A 12,029-nucleotide genomic window follows, 5' to 3' on the forward strand; every position below is an offset into this window, starting at 1 on the left:
GAACTCATGCTGTTCTTACCTTCCTGTGGGCCTCCCATCCCCCTGATGATTTCTAGGTAAATGGGGCTTCCATTGTTTCTGATTCCACCAGGCTTAATTTACATAGGAGACAGGTGGATGGCTGTGACATTCCCTCTTGTCTGGGCAGACTGTACAGCCTAATATTGGTGAGTATCCATAATTCCTTATATAGTGTTAACACAGACATTTCACAATGATATCAATTACCAGTGCCTCATTAGCTTTCCGAAGACTTCACTCTGTACACTTTTATAAGACAGTAATGTTGTGCACAATCAGTTGTTTGAGTTGCTTGTTACTTGAGGTTCAGCCCTGCCCCTCCCCGCAGCTTTATAAACCAGTAAACTTTTGAAATGGATCTTCTGAAAAGTAAAACCCAGACCAAAATTTCTCTCTCCTGCTGGGTGTAGCTGCCATGCTGCCTTCTCTGCAACTTGTTAGTGTGAGCTTTGCTTCCACCCCTTGTTTATGGATCTGTTTATTGCTTATATGTAAATTGAGGTAAACACACATTCTTTTGTTTAAGATAGACTTGTTAACAACTCCCCCTGACATACCTGGTTCACCCACACTTTAGTTATAATTCTAGAGTATAGTCATAACTCTTAAACCCTGTTGTGTACAACATCACACAAGAACACCAATCCATCGGTGATCTTCCTGATAACACCATCCTGGCCACTATGGATGTAGAAGCCCTCTACACCAACATTCCACACAAAGATGGACTACAAGCCGTCAAGAACACTATCCCCGATAATGTCACGGCTAACCTGGTGGCTGAACTTTGTGACTTTGTCCTTACCCATAACTACTTCACATTTGGGGACAATGTATACCTTCAGATCAGCGGCACTGCTATGGGTACCCGCATGGCCCCACAGTATGCCAACATTTTTATGGCTGATTTAGAACAACGCTTCCTCAGCTCTCGTCCCCTAAAGCCCCTACTCTACTTGCGCTATATTGATGACATCTTCATCATCTGGACCCATGGAAAAGAAGCCCTTGAGGAATTCCACCATGATTTCAACAATTTCCATCCCACCACCAACCTCAGCCTGGTCCAGTCCACACAAGAGATCCACTTCCTGGACACTACAGTGCTAATAAACAATGGTCACATAAACACCACCCTATACCGGAAACCTACTGACCGCTATTCCTACCTGCATGCCTCCAGCTTTCACCCTGACCACACCACACGATCCATCGTCTACAGCCAAGCTCTGCGATACAACCGCATTTGCTCCAACCCCTCAGACAGAGACAAACACCTACAAGATCTCTGTCAAGCTTTCTTACAACTACAATACCCACCTGCAGAAGTAAAGAAACAGATTGATAGAGCCAGAAGAGTTCCCAGAAGTTACCTACTACAGGACAGGCCTAACAAAGAAAATAACAGAACGCCACTAGCCGTCACCTTCAGCCCCCAACTAAAACCCCTCCAACGCATTATTAAGGATCTACAACCTATCCTAAAGGATGACCCAACACTCTCACAAATCTTGGGAGACAGGCCAGTCCTTGCCTACAGACAGCCCCGCAACCTGAAGCAAATACTCACCAACAACCACATACCACACAACAGAACCACTAACCCAGGAACTTATCCTTGCAACAAAGCCCGTTGCCAATTGTGCCCACATATCTATTCAGGGGACACCATCACAGGGCCTAATAACATCAGCCACACTATCAGAGGCTCGTTCACCTGCACATCCACCAATGTGATATATGCCATCATGTGCCAGCAATGCCCCTCTGCCATGTACATTGGTCAAACTGGACAGTCTACGTAAAAGAATAAATGGACACAAATCAGATGTCAAGAATTATAACATTCATAAACCAGTCGGAGAACACTTCAATCTCTCTGGTCACGCGATCACAGACATGAAGGTCGCTATCTTAAAACAAAAAAACTTCAAATCCAGACTCCAGCGAGAAACTGCTGAATTGGAATTCATTTGCAAATTGGATACTATTAATTTAGGCTTAAATAGAGACTTGGAGTGGCTAAGTCATTATGCAAGGTAGCCTGTTTCCTCTTGTTTTTTCCTACCCCCCCCCCCAGATGTTCTGGTTTAACTTGGATTTTAACTTGAAGAGTGGTCAGTTTGGATGAGCTATTACCAGCAGGAGAGTGAGTTTGTGTGTGTATGGGGGTGGGGGGGATGTGAGAACCTGGATTTATGCAGGAAATAGCCCAGCTTGATTGTCATGCACATTGTGTAAAGAGTTGTCACTTTGGATGGGCTATCACCAGCAGGAGAGTGAATTTGTGTGGGGGGGTGGAGGGTGAGAAAACCTGGATTTGTGCTGGAAATCACTTTAGATAAGCTATTACCAGCAGGACAGTGGGGTGGGAATAGGTATTGTTTCATATTCTCTGTGTATATATAAAGCCTGCTGCAGTTTCCACGATATGCATCTGAGGAAGTGAGCTGTAGCTCACGAAAGCTTATGCTCTAATAAATTGGTTAGTCTCTAAGGTGCCACAAGTCCTCCTTTTCTTTTTAATGATCAGTGAGTTATTAATTTTCAAAGGATAAATCATAAGGCATATTTTGTACAAAGATTATTACAACAGTGTGTAAGGTGTGAATACAGGGGTGCTTACTGTCACATACCTGTTATCAGGTAATATTTAAGTGTTTGCATTGCAAGCCTCTGTAATTGCAAATCACCAGACAGGAGAAAAGCATTAACTAGTGTGAAATACTAATCTCCAACAGGAGGTGTTATCTCCTGCCCAGCAAAGAATCAAAGAGGAGATGTGCATGTTCCCTCCGTCAACAGAACTGGAAGGTCAGAGAAGGGGGGAAAGGGAATAAACATCCTTGACAAGGAGAAACTGTATCTCTATGCTGCTGGACTCTCGAGGACAAGGTTTACTAGGCATAAGCAATACCCCAGTATTTTAGCCTGGGTTAACCCTGTGGGACACACAGAGCTTGCTGTAACTCATTTGTGTGTGTATGTTTACCTGTGTGAACCTTTAAATAACTCTGTTTCCTTTTCCTATAAAACACATCTTTATATAGTTTATTATAGGATTGGCTACAAGCATTATCTTTGGTGTGAGATGTAAAGTGCAGTTGACCTGGGGTAAGTAACTGGTCCTTTGGGACTGGGAGTGACCAGAATATTGTTAGGTTTCAGAGTAACAGCCGTGTTAGTCTGTATTCGCAAAAAGAAAAGGAGTACTTGTGGCACCTTAGAGACTAACCAATTTATTTGAGCATAAGCTTTCGTGAGCTACAGCTCACTTCATCATATTGTTGTGATTTATGGTAAGGGACCATCTATCACAAAGGCAAGCTTACCTGGGTGGCAAGATAGATTGGAGTACCCAAGGGAACTGACTTTGACTCCCTGGTTAGGCTGTTATACTGCTTGAGCTTGTTAATTGTTTGGAAAAATACAAGAATAAAACTCACAACCAGTTTGGGATTTGTGCCCTGGTTCCTAACTGTCTGCCCTGCTTTTGAGTCAGTGCAGAAGAGCTTAACAGTGATATGTAGCCACACTGAGTTCCGATGAAGTGAGCTGTAGCTCACGAAAGCTTATGCTCAAATAAATTGGTTAGTCTCTAAGGTGCCACAAGTACTCCTTTTCTTTTTGCAAATACAGACTAACACGGCTGTTACTCTGAAAACTTTCTTTCTTGACACCATAAAAACACCCATTAGACAAGTGGAGGGAAGAAAGTCAATGGAACTACTCACACCCTTAAAGCTAAGTGAATTAATCTGGGGTTGTGTAATCAATGAGCTTGTTGGCCTTATGCTAGCATATAGAGAACAAGGCAAATGACTGCTAGAAGAGAAAGGGTGGTCTTATGGTAAGAAAGAACCCAGCCAGGTGTCTATTGTGGGCTCTGCCAGAGCAGCTGTGTGATGCTAAGCAAGCCTCTTAAACCAACATTTTCCCAGGTGACCACTAATTAAGTTTCTTGATGGCTAGGTGCCCAGTTTGAGAAGCTGGGGGTCTGGTTTTCAGTTCAGAGACACTCAGTTCAAACTGAAGGCACTAGGAGCTCTGGGTGCTCAGCAGGCCCTGAGGAACTGAGCCTCAGCTCTTGAGGCATCCCACTTGAGCAGACACTGCAAGTGTCGGTCTTAATCTCTCTGTATCTCAGTTGCCCATCTGTAAAATGGGGGTGGTGAAGTTAAATCCATTAATGTGAGGGTGGTTTGGACATTGCGAGGAGGAGTGCCAGCGAAAACCCATGAAGAAATAAAAATGTTCATATTCAGTGCAGAGTTTGCAGAGTGGGCAGTAAATAAGGCAGGGGCCACATGTTGAATGAGGGAGATAAAAATAAATATCGCACAGGTACCTTGGGCTTTGAGCCCCATCCAACCTGTGCATTGAATGAGGTACAGGTCCTGTGGAAAAAATTATATATGATCACATAGTTACAGATTGCATCATGTTGTTAGTGCTGCAGAGTGTTGCTGATACAGCCGAGTCGTTAATGCTGCTAGTGCTGCTATTCTTGGAGCTCCGGTGTTAGCTGCACCAGCAGAGAATGCATCATGTTGGTTCAGAAGGCCTCGATGTTATTCATACACAAAGACCACAAGCTCAGTTTGGTGGCAAAGGCGCTTCGCCAGGTTTATTGTCAGCAATGCACGGCACTAGTACCTTGTCCAAAGGGTCACAGGCACATTGACACATGCATGCCAGTGACAAGGTAAAGGCTCAGTCAGCATTACAGGATGCTGTCCCCTTGGCCAATACAAAGATGTCCCAATACTTCTCCTTTTATACCCTGGTATAAACAAGTTACATATTACCCTGCAGGTATTGTTAGTTATCACTAAAGCTGCAAATCTGTCATGGAGGTCACAGAAGTCACAGATTCCGTGTCTTTCTGGAACCTCCACAGCTGCAGGGGCCAGTGGTCGGCCTGCAGGGCCCCCCAGAGCAGCAGCACCCCAGGAGCTGTGAAGTTTTAGTCAGGGTATTTGTAGTGAAAGCCATGCACAGGTCATGGGCGTGAATTTTTGTTTATTGCCCATGACCTGTCCATGACTTCTACTAAAAATACCTGTGACTAAATCTTAGTTATCACCTTTGTATCTTGTACCTGCTAGTTTGAACAAAACATCCTCATCCATTATCCTGCCATCCTATCCTTCTCTTAGAGGGGTCGGTGTGTTCCTGTGCAATCTTTTGGGAATTTGTTTATGTAGCTACTTGAGAATGCTGGGTGTTCTTGTACCATCCTCTCCAGTCAGGAATGTGCTTACTTGGTTAGTCAGTACCTGGTGTGTTACTGTTCTGCAAAGCTTGACCCTGGTTCATACTCTTAGTTATGGCTAGGGCTTCAGCAAGGCCTACATATCATACTGTTTAAATTCAGGATGCAGCAGTTCCCTTAATTTTGGTATTTAATAGGGTTCTTCGAATATCATTTTTACACAGAATTTCCTAGGTTTTGTTTTTAAGAAAAATGAATAAACAGTGAAATTCTATCATGTGCAACTGTTTGTCAGGCAGGTTTCAGAGTAGCAGCCCTGTTAGTCTGTATCCGCAAAAAGAACAGGAGTACTTGTGGCACCTTAGAGACTAACAAATTTATTAGAGCATAAGCTTTTGTGGGCTACAGCCCACTTCATCAGCTGTAAATAGTTGCACATGATAGAATTTCACTGTTTATTCATTTTTCTTAAAAACAAAACCTAGGAAATTCTGTGTAAAAGTGATATTCGAAGAACCCTATTAAATACCAAAATTAATGGAACTGCTGCATCCTGAATTTAAATAGTATGATATGTAGGCCTTGCTGAAGCCCTAGCCATGACTAAGAGTATGAACCAGGCAGCAGTAGAATGCTGGGAATCTGGGCTCCCAAACTGTTCCTGGCTCTAGGAAGGGAATGGCCTCAGGAGTGGTTGGTACATGGAACTTATGCTCTTGGGTGGTACATGTGATACGCTGGAGGGCAGGGATAGGATACAGAGGGACCTAGACAAATTGGAGGATTGGGCCAAAAGAAATCTGATGAGGTTCAATAAGGATAAGTGCAGGGTCCTGCACTTAGGACGGAAGAACCCAATGCACAGCTACAGACTAGGGACCGAATGACTAGGCAGCAGTTCTGCGGAAAAGGACCTAGGGGTGACAGTGGACGAGAAGCTGGATATGAGTCAGCAGTGTGCCCTTGTTGCCAAGAAGGCCAATGGCATTTTGGGATGTATAAGTAGGGGCATAGCGAGCAGATCGAGGGACGTGATCGTCCCCCTCTATTTGACATTGGTGAGGCCTCATCTGGAGTACTGTGTCCAGTTTTGGGCCCCACACTACAAGAAGGATGTGGATAAATTGGAGAGAGTCCAGCGAAGGGCAACAAAAATGATTAGGGGTCTGGAACACATGACTTATGAGGAGAGGCTGAGGGAACTGGGATTGTTCAGTCTGCAGAAGAGAAGAATGAGGGGGGATTTGATAGCTGCTTTCAACTACCTGAGAGGTGGTTCCAGAGAGGATGGTTCTAGACTATTCTCAGTGGTAGAAGAGGACAGGACAAGGAGTAATGGTCTCAACTTGCAGTGGGGGAGGTTTAGGTTGGATATTAGGAAAAACTTTTTCACTAGGATGGTGGTGAAACACTGGAATGCGTTACCTAGGGAGGTGGTAGAATCTCCTTCCTTAGAAGTTTTTAAGGTCAGGCTTGACAAAGCCCTGGCTGGGATGATTTAATTGGGGATTGGTCCTGCTTTGAGCAGGGGGTTGGACTAGATGACCTTCTGGGGTCCCTTCCAACCCTGATATTCTATGATTCTATGTGCATTTACACAGGGCGCTTTCCCCTGTGGGCTTGTAGTGCTCTATGCAGGTAGGGAGGTGGGCAGGAGAAGCCCAGTTTCACAGACAGTCTAGCCAAGCACATGGACATGGCATATAGTCATTCAAAAAGTGTGGCTAAACAGACAAGACTTGGTTTCAATTTTCAGCTCTGCCAGGAGTGATCTCATGCAACCTGTTTGGTCTGCAGTTACCTCATCTGAGGTGGGGATGGGGTGAGACGATGATCCATCTCCCCTTGAAGCTTAGGTGGAAGAGACCTTCCCTAATGGTAAGGGCTTAAAGAGCACAAAGATGAAGGGACTCTGCAGAGAAACAGAAATGTGCTTTTTGTTCTTCCTGGTGATAGAGAACAGCAGGGAAGGGTTGGGGGTGAGTGCATGTGTTTGCAGATGTGAGTGTGTGCAAGTGTATGTGATGTATGAGTGTGTGTGGATATCATGGTGCCCATGTGTGAGTGTGTGGGGTGCATGTGTGTAAGCACTGTATGTATGAATGTGAGTGTGCCAACGTGAGAGTGCATGGTGTGTGGGGATGTGATGCCGTGGCAGGCTATGAGTGAGCCGACGTGCGAGTGCACAGAGTGCAGGGGGGTCTGTGAGTGCAGCTCTGTGTGTGTGGATATGAATGTGTGCATAGATGTGAGTGACTGCACTGTGTGTGTGATGACACTTGTGCCCATGTGAGTGTGCAGGGCGAGTGTGAATGTGCTGTGTGTGCCTGCACGGGGCGGTGTGTGTCTGTGCCGTATGCGGGCACGTGCGCCTGTTCCGCCAGCTGCGGTGCGGGTCCCGCGTAGGCTGCAGGCAGCGCTGGCTCCGGTCCGCTCCCGTCCATCCCCCGAGCGGGGCAGCGGCAGGTGGGACCAACGAACACACGCACTCGCCCAACCGCCAGCGGGGGGCGCGCGCGCACGCCCACAACTCTCAACAGCAACACCGCCCAAGTGCCCCAGGCGCGCGCCCAAGGGGAGCTAAGGAGTTTTGTCTCTGCGGCTCCGCCCACCCCTATTTCGCACATGCGCAGTCACTGCGGGGAGATCCCTGCAGGATAGAGCACGACCCCGCCCCCTTGGAAGCCGCATGCGCAATAGCTACTCCAGAGATGGTTCTTAGAAGGGGCAGGGGTCAGAGCTACTGGCCCGCCCTCTCCGTGGTGACGTCATCAGCACCACACTGAATAGGGCGAGCGCCAGGCGTTTCTCGCAGAGCCACAGTAGCTCGCCGTGATCGTATAGTGGTTAGTACTCTGCGTTGTGGCCGCAGCAACCTCGGTTCGAATCCGAGTCACGGCATCGCTTTGATAGCGATATCACGGCATGTGGGCACTGATAACTTTTTACTGGGGTGGGGGTTGCAGACCAGACAGCGCCAGCTTCTTTAGGGGGCACCCAGGCACAGCCAGCCTGTTACAGGGAACTGCGGGTTTCAGAGTAGCAGCCCTGTTAGTCTATAATACACAAAGTAAAACTATTCCCCCCCGCCCCGCCCCCACTGTTCCTCAGACGTTCTTGTCAACTGCTGGAGATGACCCACCTTGATTATCACTGCAAAAGTTTTCTCCCCCTCCCCCGCTCTCCTGCTGGTATTAGCTCATCTTAAGTGATCACTCTGGTTACAGTGTGTGTGGTAACACCCATTGTTTCATGTTCTCTGTGTATATAAATCTCCCCACTGTATTTTCTACTGAACGCATCCGATGAAGTGAGCTGTAGCTCACGAAAGCTCATGCTCAAATAAATTGGTTAGTCTCTAAGGTGCCACAAGTCCTCCTGTTCTTTTTAGGGTACTACGGGACACCCAGGCACGTCTAGCCTGATATGGGATTGGTGGACACATGGGCACAACCAGCCTGTTACAGGGGTAAGGGACACCCTGGCACAGCTAGCCTGTTTGGGGGACACAGGGCACGGCCAGCCTGTTACGAGCTTGGGGGACAGTGCCAGTGTCTATGTCACTGGCCCATCTGCCACCAGACCCCAGCTCTGGTGCCACAGAAGAGGGTGGTGTTGGCCAGTCTGCACTGTTCCGAGCCCGCCCCTTGCCATGGATGTGGCCCGGTCCCAATGCACAGGGGGTCCCTGCGCAGCTGTCCAGTTTCATGGGCTAAGGATCATCCTAAATATTCTGGGTTTTGTACCTCAGAGGTGGGTGCCACTCCACTCCCAGCCCTCTCCTCCCCTTGAGGAGGACTGAGCAAGGACCCGGTGCTCTGCTAAAGCAGGGCCTGAACGAGGGCCATACTGTTCTGTACAGAGACCTGGCCTTGGCACATCTGGGCCGCCATGCAGCTGGGAAGGGGAGCCCCTCTCAGACACCTGGGGAGAGGACTGGCGGAGCCGTTCCCAGCTGCCGGTACTATATGCCAGTTCTTGTGGCACCGACTGTCTGAGCAGTGTCTGGCGCTGCGCTGAGCTGTCCTGCAGGCTCCACACCCAACTCCTTTCTGTCCATGATGCCACTGAGGTCACCAGGCATTGCCCAACTCTCTGCCGGTTTCTCCACTGATCCAACACTGTTCTGCTAGGAAGATATTTCAGCTTCACATGTGGGGAGAACCCAGGGCTAGGATAGTGGGGGAGCTGCAGGTTGAGACTGAGGGACAGCAGCAGAACTGTCCTGGCGAGGGAGCCCATGGCTGGAGACTGCAGGTCGGGATTGAGGGGTACTGGCAGAGCTGTGTGTGAGAAGCCCAAGACAAGTAAAAATGTTGCCTGCAGCTTTGGCCTGCTCTGCGGGGGAGGGTGCATGTGCTACCCGAGTTTCACATCCAGGAAGCCTGTGAGCCAGGCTGCAGCCATGCATGTTGCCTGGGTTCCTGGACTTGCTGTCTATGTGGCCCATGGTCCCGTGCACAGTGGCTCTCTGTCCCTGTGCTGCTGCCAATTGGTTTCAGCAGGGGGAGTTCCTGTATAAGGAGCCCAGTAGAGGGGTGTTCTGAATCAGAGCAATAAGGAGAGGAAGAGGCAATCTAGAGGCCAAATTATGTTTGATCTCATTCAGTTGGGGTAAAATAGAAATCAATGGGCTTGGGAATAATCACATGTAAATCAGAATTGGTTGTTTTAGCAGGAACTGCTACTTAGGGTCACACCGTAAACTACTGTAAACTATTACTGCTACGTACTGTATATTAAGTAATATTATCTTAATTAAAATTCGCTTTGTAGGTAACAATTGACATTTATGAAATAACAGACTTTGACATTAGATAATAGAATGCACTAGAACGGTGATACTTTCCCTTTTCAGTTTCTCGGTTTTCAGCCTCTGTACGCCCAGAGTTTGGAGGAAAAGTTAGTTTGGTTAGATCTTGAGCAATCCTCTTGTGCAATCTTTGTTGGCTGTTTTGAGTTCCAGCTTAAACAAAGACATGTATTCCTTGATGTGATGTATTGGTTTCTTGATTGAACAATTAGCCCCGGATTTACAATCTGTTTGCTGTCTGACAATTTCTCTATTCCTGCACTTCACCTTGTATACCTTAAGATGCTGCCAAATGGTTTGTGTTAGAGTCCTTACTATTTCTTACTTTCACTACAGCTCACTTCCTCCTTATTTCTTATATCCGTTTCTCTTTAATTAGAGCATATTTCCTTCACATTTCATTCTTTCTTTACTCTTGCAGTTTTCTAACCATGTTTTTCTAATAATTCTTCGATTACTTGGAGACTCTTTATTTATTTGTCCTCTGGTTTAACTCTACCGTTCTTCCTTGAACGTTCCCTCTTTTCTCCTCATGCTGCTGTCTGTCCTCTTTCTAGGTACTGACCCTTTTGCATAGGTGCTGGAACGAGGAGTGCTGGGGGTACTGCCATACCCCCTGGTTTGAACTGGTTTCCATTATATACAGGGTTTACAATTTGGTTCAATGGCTCTCAGACCCCCCACTATACAAATTGTTCCAGCACCCCTGTCCTTTTGTGGCTATTCCTACTATCTGTTTTTCCTGGCCCTCTTGAACTGGACTTTCTCCCTTTCAGCTCTGTGCCTGGTGACCTTCCGACATTGGTAGAGGTGGCAATGTCATCTCCATTCTTCCTCTCTCTGGCCTGGTCTGCTCAGGACATCTCTCAGGATCAGGATGATGAAGCTCCGGGGTCCCTGGAGATGGCGGGCCTGGAAATCATGATGGTGAAGTTCATTCCAGTAGCCAATTTTTTCTCCCAAAGTCTGTTTCTTTAAGGACCCCAAGGAGGGTGATGCACTGAATAGCCCCTCACTTATTATTGTGTCCACCAATTAGGCCTAGTTTTCACCACACTAATTTTGTTTAACTGGTTTCTGATTGCACACTTTTCTTGTCCACCAGGCATGATCTTAACACAGTCCTTGAGTTATATCAGGAGGCCTTTTTGCTTGGATTAAATCAGTCTGTGTGTCTCCCTTTTGTACCTTTTCCCACTAACATTTGCTGTTCTTGGTTGTTGTGACATCTTATGAACTTACACTCACTTTTGACAACTGAACCCACAATTAGTGCACTGTTGTGATAACTGGGCCTATACATTTTCCCTATCTGCACCAACAGGTGGGCATCTGGCCATCATAAAAACTGAGCCAGCATGCATCCCCTTCCGCTCTTCTCCCTGTAATCACTCTGGTTAATCCTGACATATATAGCCCCAGGGAGGATCAGGGTGCCAGCGTGGGGCCTGGGACGAACCCACAGAGAGACACTCCCTGTCCATCCCTTCTCTCTATGTTGTTGGGGACACTGAGCATGGCCACTAGGTAACTCGAGGGGATGGAAGACCACAAGTGTCGATGAAGCCCCCTCGCACTAGGCCCAAGTGTCCTTGGTCCCCCCACTCCCTGCCTGGAGGCACTTGCAGCAGTTATGCTCAGTGCCTGAAACTAAACAAGGCCAAACAGGGCAGATATGGAAGAACAGTACTGAATAAAGCAACTTTATGTATGGTTTAACAGATGGTACAAAGCAAAAGGGAACTAGCTGGTAACTGGATTGGCTGGCTATATGGATACTTAGGGCAGCTTGCTTTTGGATAAGTATGCTGAAGAAAGGATGTATAAAAGCTTGTGTAACTTCCTGCTCTGTGTGCAGGATTTGAGATTCCATTCTCCCTGTACCTTCTTTGAAGCTTCAAATAAACTTTTCCGCTTCTCCACCCTGTTGTGATTATTGGGTGATGCACACCGGGCAACGAACCTTGCTGTTGTTCGCCT

General features: G+C 47.1%; 1 non-coding gene across 1 annotated transcript; it reads left to right on the forward strand.

Annotated features, from left to right (window-relative positions):
• Positions 1-8,065: 8,065 nt before the first annotated feature.
• TRNAH-GUG (transfer RNA histidin (anticodon GUG)) lies at positions 8,066-8,137 on the forward strand. Its single transcript has one exon. It is a non-coding gene; the product is annotated as a tRNA-His (tRNA).
• The last annotated feature ends 3,892 nt before the right edge of the window (positions 8,138-12,029 follow it).

This window comes from Lepidochelys kempii, chromosome 10 (assembly GCF_965140285.1).
Source record: "Lepidochelys kempii isolate rLepKem1 chromosome 10, rLepKem1.hap1, whole genome shotgun sequence".
Lineage (NCBI taxonomy): Eukaryota > Metazoa > Chordata > Testudines > Cheloniidae > Lepidochelys > Lepidochelys kempii.